General features: G+C 40.7%; 1 protein-coding gene across 1 annotated transcript in view; it reads right to left on the bottom strand.

The window, feature by feature from the left end:
* KCTD16 (potassium channel tetramerization domain containing 16) overlaps positions 1 to 13048 on the bottom strand; it is a 245964-nt gene that overhangs the window by 182287 nt on the left and 50629 nt on the right. The window lies entirely within an intron of this gene.

Below are 13048 nucleotides of genomic sequence, written 5' to 3'. Positions count from 1 at the left end.
AACCAGGAGTCAATAATAGAAAGATGCCTGGAAAATCCCAAAATACTTGAAGATTAAACAACACAACTCTAAATTATCCAGAAGTCAAAGAGTAATACTCAGAGGATGGTAGAAAATATTCTGAATTAAGTGAAAATGAGCATACAACATATCAAAAATTATGGGATGCATCTAAAGCAGCATTTAGAAGAAAATTTATAGCACTTAATGCCTGTATTAGAAAAGAAAAATATTCTCATGTCAATCACCAAAGTTTCTACCCAAAGAAACTAACAAAAGAAAAGCATGTGGAACTTAAAGTAAGTAGGAGCTAAATAATAACAGGGAAAGGAAAATAGAAACCAGAAAAAAAAAAAATCAACGAAACCAGCTTCTTTGAAAAGATCACCAAAACTGATAATATTCTATTCAGATAGAGAAAAAAGAGGGAAGACACAACTTACAAAATCAGAACATATCTCTGTAGATTCCACAGACACAAAAATAATTACAGAGGACACTGAGAATAACTTTATGGCCATAAATCAGTAACTTGGATGAAGTGGTCCCACTGAAAGACACACTACCAAAACTCATACAAGAAAAAATAGATAACTTGAATGGTTCTTTATCTATTAAAATACTTTAATTCATAATTTTAAATCTTCTAATAAAGAAAACTCCAGGCCCAGATGGTTTCACTGGTAAATTACATCAGTCAGTTACAAAAATAATAATAATGACAGTCATACCAATTCCTCACAATCTCTGCCAGAAAACAGGAAGTGAGGAAATAACTGCTCAATTCATCAAGCACGACCCTGATGATAAAACCAGACAAGGGCAATGTAAGAAATGGAAACTACAGGCTAATATTCTTTACGAACATACACACAAAAGTCCTTAACAAAATACTAGAGGTCAAATCCAGTAATACAAAAACAGAAGCATAGACCAAGACAAAGTAGGTTGGGTTTATCTTAGGAAAGCAAGGATGGTTCATTCATTAAAAAAATAAATCAGTGTAATCCATCATATTAACAGACTAAGGAAGAATATCATCATGTCAATAGATACAGAAAAAATTTTGACAAAATTCAACATCCATTCATGATAAAAAAGTAAATAAAAAGAAAACTCTTAGGAAAATAGAAATATACAGAAAGGCTCTTCCTTAATCTGATTAAAGATCTCTATAAAATACACAGCTAACATCATAATAAACAAATAAAGAATTAATGCTTCCCACCAAAGAAAGAGGCCAAGAAAAGGTTATCTAGTTTCACCATTCCTATATAATATTACACTAGAGCTCTCATCACTGCAATAAGGCACAAAGAAAGTAAGTAAAATATATACAGAATGGAAAAGAATAACAGTGGCGATATTCATAGGCATCATTATTGTCTATGTGGAAAATTCCAAAACATCTACAAAAAGCTCCTAGGCCCAATAACTGAGGTCGCTTATTTTAAGGATACAAGATCAATACACAAAAATCAATCATATTTCTTTATAATAAACAACAAACAATTAAAAACCAAAAAAAAAAATTTTAAGGCTCCAAAAAATGAAATACTTAGGGATAAATCTAACAAAAGATGCACTAAATCTGTTGCTGAAATATTTTTTTAAAGTGATGCAAGTAAAGAATGTAAATAAGTAAAGGGATGTACCATGTGTGTGTACTGGAACCTCGATATTTCAAGACTAATTTTCCTCAAATCTTTCCCCAAACTGACCTATGGATATAATGCAATCTCAGTCACAATTCTAACAGGAATTTTTTTGGAGCTATTGGCGAATTGGCTCTCAATTTTAATGGCAAGGCAAAGGAGCTAAAGTAGCCCAAACAATTTTGGAAATTAAGAACAAAGAGAACCCACACAATTTTTTCACACTTATTATAAAGCTACAGTAAATTAGTGTGGTATTGATGAAAAAGGATTGCTGTATGAATCAATGGAATAAAATAGAGAATCCAGAAACAGACACACAAAAAGTGGTGTTTGACAGCAAGGCAAAAACAAGTCAATGAAGAAAGAAGCCTTTTCGATGAGTGCTGCTGGGAAACTGAACATACATAAGCAAGGGGAAAAAAATGAATTTCTATTTCTACTTCCCATATTAAATCAAAATTAACCCAAAATGTATCCTATACTTAAATGGAAAACTCAAATCTATTAAGCTTTTAGAAGACAACATAGGTGAAGATCTTTGAAGCCTTGGGTTAGGCTAAGAGTTCTTAGATATAATAGCAAAAACACAACCCATAAAATAAAGTTTAAAAAAAACTGACTTTATCAAAATTAGAAACTCTTGCTCTGCAAGACAGCAAATGAAAGGATTAACTAAATACCTGGAAAAAACAGCCATATGTCCAACAAAGTACTTGTATCCTGAATATATTTCTTTTAAATCTTAAATATCAAAAAGGTAACAAATAATTAAAAGACACATTTTTTTAAAAAGCCAATTAAAAGGCAGATAGAAGATTTTAATAGATATTTCCCCAAAGAATACATACAAATGACAAGGATAAATGCTCAACATCATTAGTAATTAGGTGAATACAAATTAAAATGACAATGAGATACCATTATAAACCTATTAAAATGGCTAAAATCTAAACACTGACAATAGCAAGTGCTGCCAAAGTTGTAAATAACTGGATTTCTTATTCTGGTGGGATTGCGAAATGATACAATATAAATAGTTTGGCAGTTTCTTATGATGTTAAATATACACTTATTATATGACCCAGTAATTCCACTTAAGGTATTTACCCTAGAGAAGTATGACCTTATGTTCACACAAAAGCCTGTACACAAATATTTATAACAGCATTATTCATAATCACCAAAAGTTAACAACAAGCCAACTGTCTGTCAGTGGGTGATTGGATAAACACTGTGGTGCGTCCATACAACGGAATGTCACTCATAAATAAAAGGAAATGAACTTCAAATACACTTGTAAGAAACACACTCACTGGTCCAAACTTAGTAAGTGGACACAGAGACAAAGAGAACAGCAGAGGGAGGCTTTAGCGACGGTCTTGCAAGGTCGGGTGTCTGGTGGGCAGGCACACCTAAGGCCGTTGGCACAAGTGCTGTATTCCCTAGCACGCGAGTCCGTCCCCTGGTTCCTCATTGGCTGAGTACTACACGGTTCACGCTCTTTCCCAGACGTCGCCAAAGCGTCGCCAAAGTGAGTTACATCCACATTAGGCTTTCCCTTACATTTGTCTTAATTTTATTAGCAGGTTTAAAACTTTTTTTTCTTTTCCCAAACAGGTACAGCCTATTCCTTATCAATTCCCACGCCCACCCCCACTCCCAGCCTGAGCAACTTCCTAGCATATTTTTTACCACGTGGCCCTTTGTTAATACCTTACTGTTAAAACGTTTAAACCTCCTGGTGGGAATAAATCACATTTAGGTTTTATGCTTTTTCTAACACACTCAACAACACGAATCTTAGGCATATTAGGTAAGTGAAAGTACTGGGCTTAGCAGGTTAAATACTATATGCTTCCATTTAAATGAAATCCTAGAAATAGCACTGCTATTTCAGATAAATGCAGCTGCTAGTAGGCTGGAGGTAGGATTTGACTACAAAGGAGCAGCATGAAATTTTTGGTGTGATGGAACTGTTCTGTATTCTGATTGTGTTGGTAAATGTGTCAAAATCCACAGAACTGTATACCAGACAGGAAAAAAACGTGAACTTCACTGTATGTAAATTTTTAAAATCTGTTTATAATGCTGGGCCTGCCACTATCTTGGTAAATGATCTTGGAAAGCACTTATCACTTCTGTGAGATCCAGTTTTCTTAGCTGGACTATGAGGGTGTTAGTCTAAATTCTTTTCCATTTAGCTGTCTGTGATTAAAATTATACCATTCAAATGACTGTCATCTAAGCTTCAGACGCAATCTACAGGAGAAGGTCATTCATCAGTTTACGATGTTTGTTCCCTCAGCAGATATTCCAACCAGGCCAACGGAGAATGACCTTGATAGGCATCATCGCCACCATCATCACCACCAACTCTGACCTCTCTGGACTGCCTGAATTCACCGGATAATTCAATACTTCCAGATTATGAGACCCACCAAAGAACACAAAGACCTACACAACTGCACATTATTAGTGTTGCCCTTCAGCAAGCTTCCCGAAGAGAAATCAAACACTTAGGGGTAAAATATACAGTGAGTTTTCACCCTCAGGGAAGAATATTAGAATCTATGGCTATGCAGCAACACTGAATAAAGGATATTAACGCCATCACTCAGAGGTCTGCTTTACACCCTGTCATTTGCACTGTGGATGAAACACGGGATATGACTGTCATTGTGATGTAATTTTTGCAATATTGTTATTTTTTCATTATACAGATTATGGGATAGAGTTGTAACAAGGAATAAAATCACTCCTTCCAGGAAACCAGAACCTACTAGTCAAAAAGGAATATTTCTAGGTCTCTGCCAGATACAGAGGGCTAAGAGAAAGGGGCAAATTCCTTAACTATCAGGACCATTTCTAAGAATCTACCCTAATATGAACAACATGCAAAAATATTCCCTGCAGTATCATTTGTAATAGTGAAAAACTGTAAGTAATCCAAATATCTACCATTAAAGGATTGACTAAATAAACTGTGATATAATCATGATATGATATTAAAAGTAAATGAATCAATGAAAGCTATAATCACCAAAATTGACAATCTCCTCAGAAATATTGAGAGAGAAAAATCATATTGTAAAATGATGTCATTTCTTTTTTTTAAAAAGACACACACACTATTGTTCTATATTAGAACTGTTTTGAAGGGTCCATACTAAATTTATAACAAAGGCTGACTCTAAGAAGAGGAGGGCACTGTATTTAAGAAAAAAAAGAGCCTTTAAGGGAAAATGCACTCATGTATTACTTGTATAATTAAAAATTACTTTCAGAGGATCCAGTGAAGAACAACAAAGAAACCTATTCCATCAGGAAATTTCCCAGAGCCACATAGAAGGTTCTAGATACCACCACCTGAGACACAATATCAGGAGATGGGATGCTCAGCCTTGCCAAGAAAGGCTTTCCCCGTGGCCCAGCCTATTTTAGAATATTATTCTGGGAGCCCCATTTAGGGATCAGGAGCCCATTCTACACTGTTCTCAAGAAACCACGCAGTCCTGAAATGAACTCTTAACACTAAACATTCAAGTCTTCTGAGCAGATCATTACTTAATTTCACTCCCACCACCCCCCTTAGTCACAGCGCACGTCCCTCACTACCGGCAGCCCCAAACCACAGAATGACACACATGTATTTTTAAATTTAGGGTGAATTAAAACTGATTCTGTTTTGAGAATCCCGTGACACCCCTTGGAAGAATTAGAAGGACCCTGCGGTGTCACAAAAGCAGGATTGGGAAAGCAGTGGCTTGTACCGTTGCCATGGGGATCTGCCTCCCTAACAGATCCGGTTCCAGGGAAAGCAGGAGAAAGGGGAGAAATCTTGGGAGGGCTCCAAGTAGGGGAAGGCAGAGTCCCAAAGTCAAAAACGCCAGTGGGTGAGGAGCTTTGCCTCCCCGTCTGTCCGGGCAACGGGACACGTGAGGAAGGGAGAGAATCTGCACGGATTGTCAGGTAGGAATGAGTGCACCCTGCTCAGACCAATTTTGCAGAATTAAGCGCAGACGGGGGAGGAGCTGCTGGGGGGGGTGGGACCGTTTGCCTCTGCAGTGGTCCAGACCTGGTCACGAGCTGCCGGTGTGATCACAATGCAGGGGCCCGGAGCTCCGCTTTCCCCTCTGCTTTAAGGACACCAGCCCCTCCACAGAGGTGTATTATGTTCCCCAGTTTTAATTTTAGCATCTACACTTCGGCAATTTGCATTTAAATGTGTTGTCAGAGAACTTCCAGAAATCTTTAATAGGAAGACCGATTTGCATTTTAATACGCTGTTAAAGAATTTCAAAATATCTTTTTTTAGTGTGACTCCATATTACCAGAGGAAGGGCCCACCGTTAAAGAAAGTATAATTACCTGGGTACAATTTAAACCGAACTGGTTTTCAGTAACACCACGGATTTGCAGGACTTTCTTTGAAGTTCCTTGTACAACAGAAAGTCTAATAGGGAAAGGAAACCTGACCCTGGGGGCTGTGGAGGCGGCACTCATCCTCCCTTCTTATGCCCCAGCCCTTCGGTGCAGAAATCCAAGCGGGGGAGCGAGCACGCAAAGGTTGGGGGGGGGTGTCAGTTAAAGAAAGGAGGACCCTCTGAAAGAGGAACTGGGGGGACAGATTTTCTCCTTAACTGCTTGGGAGCACCCCGCCCACTTGTCTACCCTGCTGAGGTCCAACAGCTGAATGCAGAGCCAGGTCAAGTCCCAAAAGCGTGGAGAGCGAGTATTTCTTCCCACGCTTCTCATTTACTATTTTCACGATAATCATCATGATCCTGAATGCACACCAGTTTTTGAAGATTCTGGAGAAAATATTGGTTAGGCCACAACCTCACGTTGAGAGTAGTAAAAATGAACGCACAGCTCATCCGCTCCGCCTCCTGGTCCTCGCCGCCTCCGGGTTCCCACGCCTCAGCCTGGCGTTCCGAGCCCCCTGGCACCCATCCCCTCCTGCTCCTCGCGCCCCTACGAGCCCCGTCCTGCCGTGACCTTGCGTCTGGCCCAAGCACCTCATTCCTACCCGCTTCGGCTCGCTGGAGTCTCCTTGCCGTGAACGCCGCACAGTCTGAGCTGTACTGAAGGAGTTGATTGAGGCGGCGGCGGTAAAGAGGAGGAAGAGGAGAAGCAGAACAGGGGGAGAAATCCAGAACTTCAATCTCGTGAAAATCTTGTAACTTCTCTCCCTCAAATGCCCATGTAGTTTTTAAAGAACTAATGTCTCCTTTTATTGAAGGAAATTCCCTTTACACGCCTCCAGATGAGTTTATTTTGCAATGGATGTTTTTGTATTGTTAAAAAAAAAAATCCCACCAGACTGACCCTTAACGCGATTGCAGTTCGAGCTCTCCCGGAAATGGGACCTTAGAGTGTCAGTCAGGAACCCCCTGATCTGCACTAGCCAGGTGGTCTGCCTGTTAAGCCCCTGCCACCCCCGAAAGGAAAGCAACCCCTGCGATGACTGACCTGCCCTTTCATCTGGTGTAACTGCGTCGCTTCTGCTCCCCACTGGCTGTAAAAGTCTTCTTTCCACACAGCTCCTTGGAGCAACCCTCTGTCTGCTACACTGGATGGTGCCCTATTCAAATCTAGTTCTGCTCAAATAAACTCTTAAAATTTTGTGTATGCCTCAGTTTCTCTCTTAACAGTTGAGAGAGATATCTGTTAAGTAGAAAAGTTAAAACTCAAAGTTGTGTCAGCTCAAACTGATCACCTTAGATTTGTCACTTGGAGAGAATGGCATTGAATTTGACAAGCCACCTCTTTGTTCTACTCCTCTGTGCGTCATGCACATTCTCTGCAATGCTCTTGCATATGGAGAACCAAGAGTACAAGAGGGCAGCACAGACCCACGAAATACAACCTATAGTAACGGAAAGCAGAACGGGAAACAGAGAAACAGACGGGGTCATCCTTCGGGCTGGAAACTCCAGGAGGCCCCCTTTCACTTATTCAGATAATACGTGTTGCATGCCTTCTGCGTGGCCAGGTAGAAGAGCTTCACATAACAAGAGTGTTAATAAGACAAGACAGGATAACTGAGAACAGCTAGCATTTTAAACTGTTTCCTATGTTCCAGGTGTGGGATAGGCTGACACAATAAAAGTGCCTTCTATTTACTGATTTACTTAATCCTCATCATAACCTTCTTAGGGAGGAACAGTTATTATCTACAGTTAATAGGCAAGGAAGCCGAGACGCAGAGGGTTAAAGAAGGTGCTCAACAGCTCATATGTGGTGTAGCTCAGATTCAAACCAGGCTGCCTGACCCAGAACCCACAGCTTTACCACTAAGACCATCCTGTCCATCTTCTCTGGGGATCCACCTTTTTGGCAAATACTTAGAATCTCTCCATGGGCATAATGATGGAGTTTCATGAATCATCCACATTTCCTTGCCTGTTTCCCCTTGAAATCAGAGAAACAGGATGACTGCACACAAGGTATATTGTCAAGAAACACAGACCACTGGATTAAAATGCTACGGGGGAAAAACTCATGCTTAATAAGGAGCAGATGAACTAAAAAATCTTTGTCGTAGGACAGGGAATATGTCAGCAAAGAGGTTAAATAAGAAATTGATGTAATGACTTCTTACTTGGTACAAGCACAGCGTCCAGCTGCTGGCTGTTAAAGAAAAACAACAAATACACACCCTGAGTGTTCAGCTTGGTTTGTGTACTTTGTGCACACTGCCTGTTTAGGGTGACATGGAAGCTGAGACTTTACACACTAGGTGAGCAATTACAAGAAACTCATTTGTGTTTTACGGATATTTTTCCGAGAAGCAAAAAACATACTGAGGTTGGAGAAGGGTGTCTGGTCAAAGCTCTGATGTTCTCCTATTGAGAATGTTTTCTTAAAAAGCCCATTAGATTCTCAGGCTTTTGAGGCAATCGCACAGTTCTTGATAAAACATTACCCAAGTGAATTATTTATAAAGTTGCAGGAAACTGCAAACTTTGGGTGAACAAATCTTTTCGATGTCCTCATTTTCTGGAGGGCTGTTTTGGGTCCACCCTCTGCTCCCTTCTGTAGATATTCTGGGCTCTCTTTGCCTACAGCTGCCCAGTCGCCCCAAAGGCAGCCGGTCAGCCAGACAAAGGATGGGAAGGAGGGATCATGTCAAGAGGACCCCCTGAGCCCTTTAGCGCCTCCTGCTGCCAGACTGGTGAAGAGCAGCCAGGCGGTGACAAAGGAGGATTGAAGACAACAGACCAATACAAATACACAAACACTGTTGTTGTTTTTTAAACATAGCCTAAAAATGTTCAGAATGTCTCTTCCACTCACCAAAGGCTCTTCCCAACCCTTTAGAGGCAATCTACTGGAAAAAACTATTTCACAACCTCAGGAATACACATGGATTCCTTTTTTTTTTTAAGTAATATTACTATCATTGAATAATGCAAAAGAATCCAAATGTTTACTATTGGATTTTTTCCTTTTTCATATATGAAGCCCTTCTGGAGGCCGTATAAGCCTTTTCCATTGTGCTGGAGAGAGAAACAGGTGTTGGCATCAGACTGTGAACAGCTACCGTGAATCCTAGTCCCAGCACTGCGTGAACTGGGTTCTTCACTTAACCTTTCTGAGCCTGTTTCCTCAACGAGACAATACATAAAATAAGTAAAGCTTGGAGCTGTTGTGAGACAGGGATTGGTACATAATTCACAGCACCTAACACATCTGGGTGTCTAGGAAAACAGTGACTATGGTGACGATGTTTCAGCATCGTGATGTCCTTCAACAGTGTGAACTAGTCTGCTCAGAACCAAGCTCGGTTCCATGGCAGAGGATACAGCCAACTCCCTGGATCCCTAATTTTCCCGGGGACTACTGTCTTTAGAATTGTTAGTATTTAAAGTGAGTAGAGCCTGAGGGCACGCACCAGAGTTTGCTTCCAGATCTGGGTTGTCCCCTGAGCGTCACCATATTTTCCGGCACTGCTACAAACAAGATCATATCATCGCAACCTCTCTCACCTTACAAGATGAAAAGCAAGTGATGGTGCGGTCATCCTCCTGAACAGAGAAACCCTCAGGGCGGGAGAGGAACGTGAAACTAGCAAGGGAAGAGCATGTTATTACGTTAGTGCAGAGGGTGGTGCTTGCTGTTTGTGGCTGTTGATTTTCAACCATCTTGCCTGCCTGTGATCAAGGGAATAATATTACACCGTGCTGATGTTCTGTTTTGGGGGAAAAAAAGGTAAATACACATTTCTGACACCTGTCCCATCCTTATAAATTGATATTATCTCCCTACATCTGTTGGCTTGGGATGCAAAAGAGCTAAAACCATTTCCTCTCACTGAAAATTAGAACACAACTCAATCTGTTATATTTTTTTATTATTCCATAATAGGAAGGTAAGTTTGTAAAGACCTGGAAAGTGTATGTCTCTGGCAAGTAAGAAAAGCAAGGACTTAAATGCACGATTTCCAAAAGGAAGCTTCGCTCATCTCATTATAACTAACTGAAATAGTATGAAATCTACTTGGAAAAGATGTGTCTTAAATCGCTTGATAAGTATGAGGCCAAATATTAAATGTATACAAGTTTTGAGTACATTAAACTTTTAAGTACACAAGGGAAGATTTGATAGTTAGATTTTATGTTAATTGTTTGTAATAAACAAAACCATAACCTTTTCATTTCTTTTATGTAAATTCAGGCTTACATACGCATTACCATTTTGAGATTCAAAATCATCATAATTCTAGAAGTACAAGAAAAAAAGGAAACAACTCGCATATTGAATATGTCTGTCCCTAAATTGTGGTACTCTATGCTTTTTATTTTCAACTTTATGTTTAATGTATTTTCCAGGGCCATAGCCCAACAATAAGCACGCATAATTGTTATAATGAGAAAAAGATGGTAAACAAAAAACCAGAAGTAATAAACATATACATGACATATATTATTCCTAGATTATTTAAGTTAATTTCACATGACTATCTTCAACAAATGTGGACCTTCAGTGTAGACTTAGAAACAAGGCCAAGAGTCATTGATCTGATCCACTTTCTCAAAAGGGAGTCATTTGCTCATCAGCTTCACAGTTCTTACCAAAATCTGTGCTTGACCTCTATCATATATATTTTAAGTCTTATTTTTTTACTTCAAAAGATTAATTGAAAAATGAAATTGTATATCCCAATCCGACCTGGAAAATGATCGTAATTTGCCATGAGAAAAAGGAAAGCATAAAAATAAATATAACTAACATCATAATATTAAATTCCAGCCAAATACCATTTCCTGTTCAAAAGCTCTGATCCTGAGGTTTGTTCATTTTTCATTAAAAAAGGAGATTAGCAGGGATTTGAGGGGGTTAAAGATAATCTAGCACCAAACTGAGAGTATCTCTTTGTAATAATTAGAAATGCTAAAGTAGAACTGTAAAGGGAATTATGTTATGAAAGTATAAATCTATGGTGTTTAATCATGATGCCCTTGCTACCTACAAGCATTTCCTATACAAGTATGTCTCCCAGGCTTTGAGAACCACTGGTCTAAACTAGTGCAGGCAGGTGGAGAACTTGTGTCTTCAGACCTCCAGAATTGGAGAGTTTACAGTTTTTCTCACTGTATTGCAATGATCAAGGTGACCACAGATCCCAGTTCAACAGGTCCACTCCAACTTTACACCGGTGTCCCAGCATAATCATTAAGCACGTTCCCTTTTACACTCAAACATGACTCGATTTGGGACGATCCACTGTACAGTCGCCAGGTTGATATTCATGTGTGGCATCACTTTCTGAGCACCTCCTCTTGACCTGGCTCTGAGATAATGATTGAAAACACCAAGGTGAGTAAGACAGTTCCCAGCCCTCAAAGAGCTCACAAACAGAAGATCAGGGACAAGGGAACCACTTAACAACAGCACAAAGTGTTAAGGGGTCAGGCAGAGGTGTGCGCCACGTGCTGTTAGAATCACAAGCAGGACAGATGAATGAAAGCGACGCTACAGGTTCCTCGGTGAACAGGGAGACAAGATCAGCTCATCGGCAGTGTAAGAGCAACTGGATCAGCTTCACACAGGCAGGGAGGTCTTTCTCTTTTGAAACAGTGTTTTATTCTATGCTCGTGAGAGTTCAGGGAACTAGTGTGGTTAAGAATTCAAGTGGGAAGGATACATCTAGTTTCCTGCTCATATTTCTTCTGCGGTTATGAGGCAGGAGAAAGCCTGTCCTGCCTGGTGAATCTTGCAGTGCGTAGAGACAGAGAAAAATGTCTGCAGAGGACGGACATCCTCCAAAATTGACCAGTTTCAAAACACACATCAGGTCACGGTCCTTCCTGTTTAAAACCCACCAGGAGTTGATGACTGTTCTCAGATCAAAATCCGCACTCCCTCCCACGGCCCACTGGCCCTCCCGCCAGCTCGCTGAGCGCTGGCCATCTTCGGTGACAAGCCAGGCGCTCTCCCACCTGGCCCCTGGTCTGGGCCGTCGCTGCCCCCTCTGCCTGGGGCACCCCTCCTCCAAGCGGCCTTAACCGTGTGACTGACTCTCCCGCTCCAGGTCTCGGTTCAAACGCCCCACCTGCCTGCCCGGTCCATCCGCTCCTCCCCGCCTCGGCCAGCTGGCCGTGTCGGTCGTTTTCCGAGCACTGACCAAGTGTACCCGTCTCTTGTTTATTGTCTGTCTTTCCCACGAAAGGCGGGACATGACTGTAGCGTTCCCTGCGTCGAGAATAGTGAATGGTAACAAAATAAGTGTTGAATGAATCTGCTGACTGAATTAATAGAAAAGTTTGAGAGATAAAAAGAAAATAGGACCAAATACTTAATCAGAGTGATTCTTAAAAACCTGAAAAAATAGTCATATTCTGTCCTCACCCCGCTTTTGGGACAGATACGATAGGAAAGCAGAGGCCTGAAGTCTGGGTTTCCAGGAAGATGGGTGCTTGGTGAGGCTGAGAAAAGGCCAACGGGCAGGAGACTGCCGGTGAGGATTAAAGATTACTCATCCCACCAGAGGTACTTGCCAACGGAGGCAGAGAGTCTGGACCTTCAGAGAGGCTGCAAGGTCTTTTTACTTGGAATATCCGTTTGCAGATTACACAAAGGACCTCTCAGGTGGCCTTGAAGAAGCCATTTAGGAAAGTTTCTGCATTACTTAAATGAAGCATCTCTATGAAGGGAAGTGATGAGGCTTGTTGATTTACATTTGTAAAAACACTTTGAAATCTCTGGACGAAAGAATTTCTGCAGAGAGGTAGAGGGTAAGGTAATACACTGGGTCAAATTCCAACCTTTTATAGAAGCAGAGAGGGGTAGGCAGGCTCCAGGACACTTAAGGGGAGCCTCTGGCACATTATTTTTGAAATTAATCTTCTAGGAAAACTTCCTACTTTCAGTACTTCTAGTGTTTT

The sequence above is a fragment of the Manis pentadactyla genome, chromosome 13 (genome assembly GCF_030020395.1).
Source record: "Manis pentadactyla isolate mManPen7 chromosome 13, mManPen7.hap1, whole genome shotgun sequence".
Taxonomy (NCBI): domain Eukaryota; kingdom Metazoa; phylum Chordata; class Mammalia; order Pholidota; family Manidae; genus Manis; species Manis pentadactyla.
Note: the sequence above shows the minus strand (reverse complement) of the source record. Positions and strands in the feature narration are given on the sequence as shown.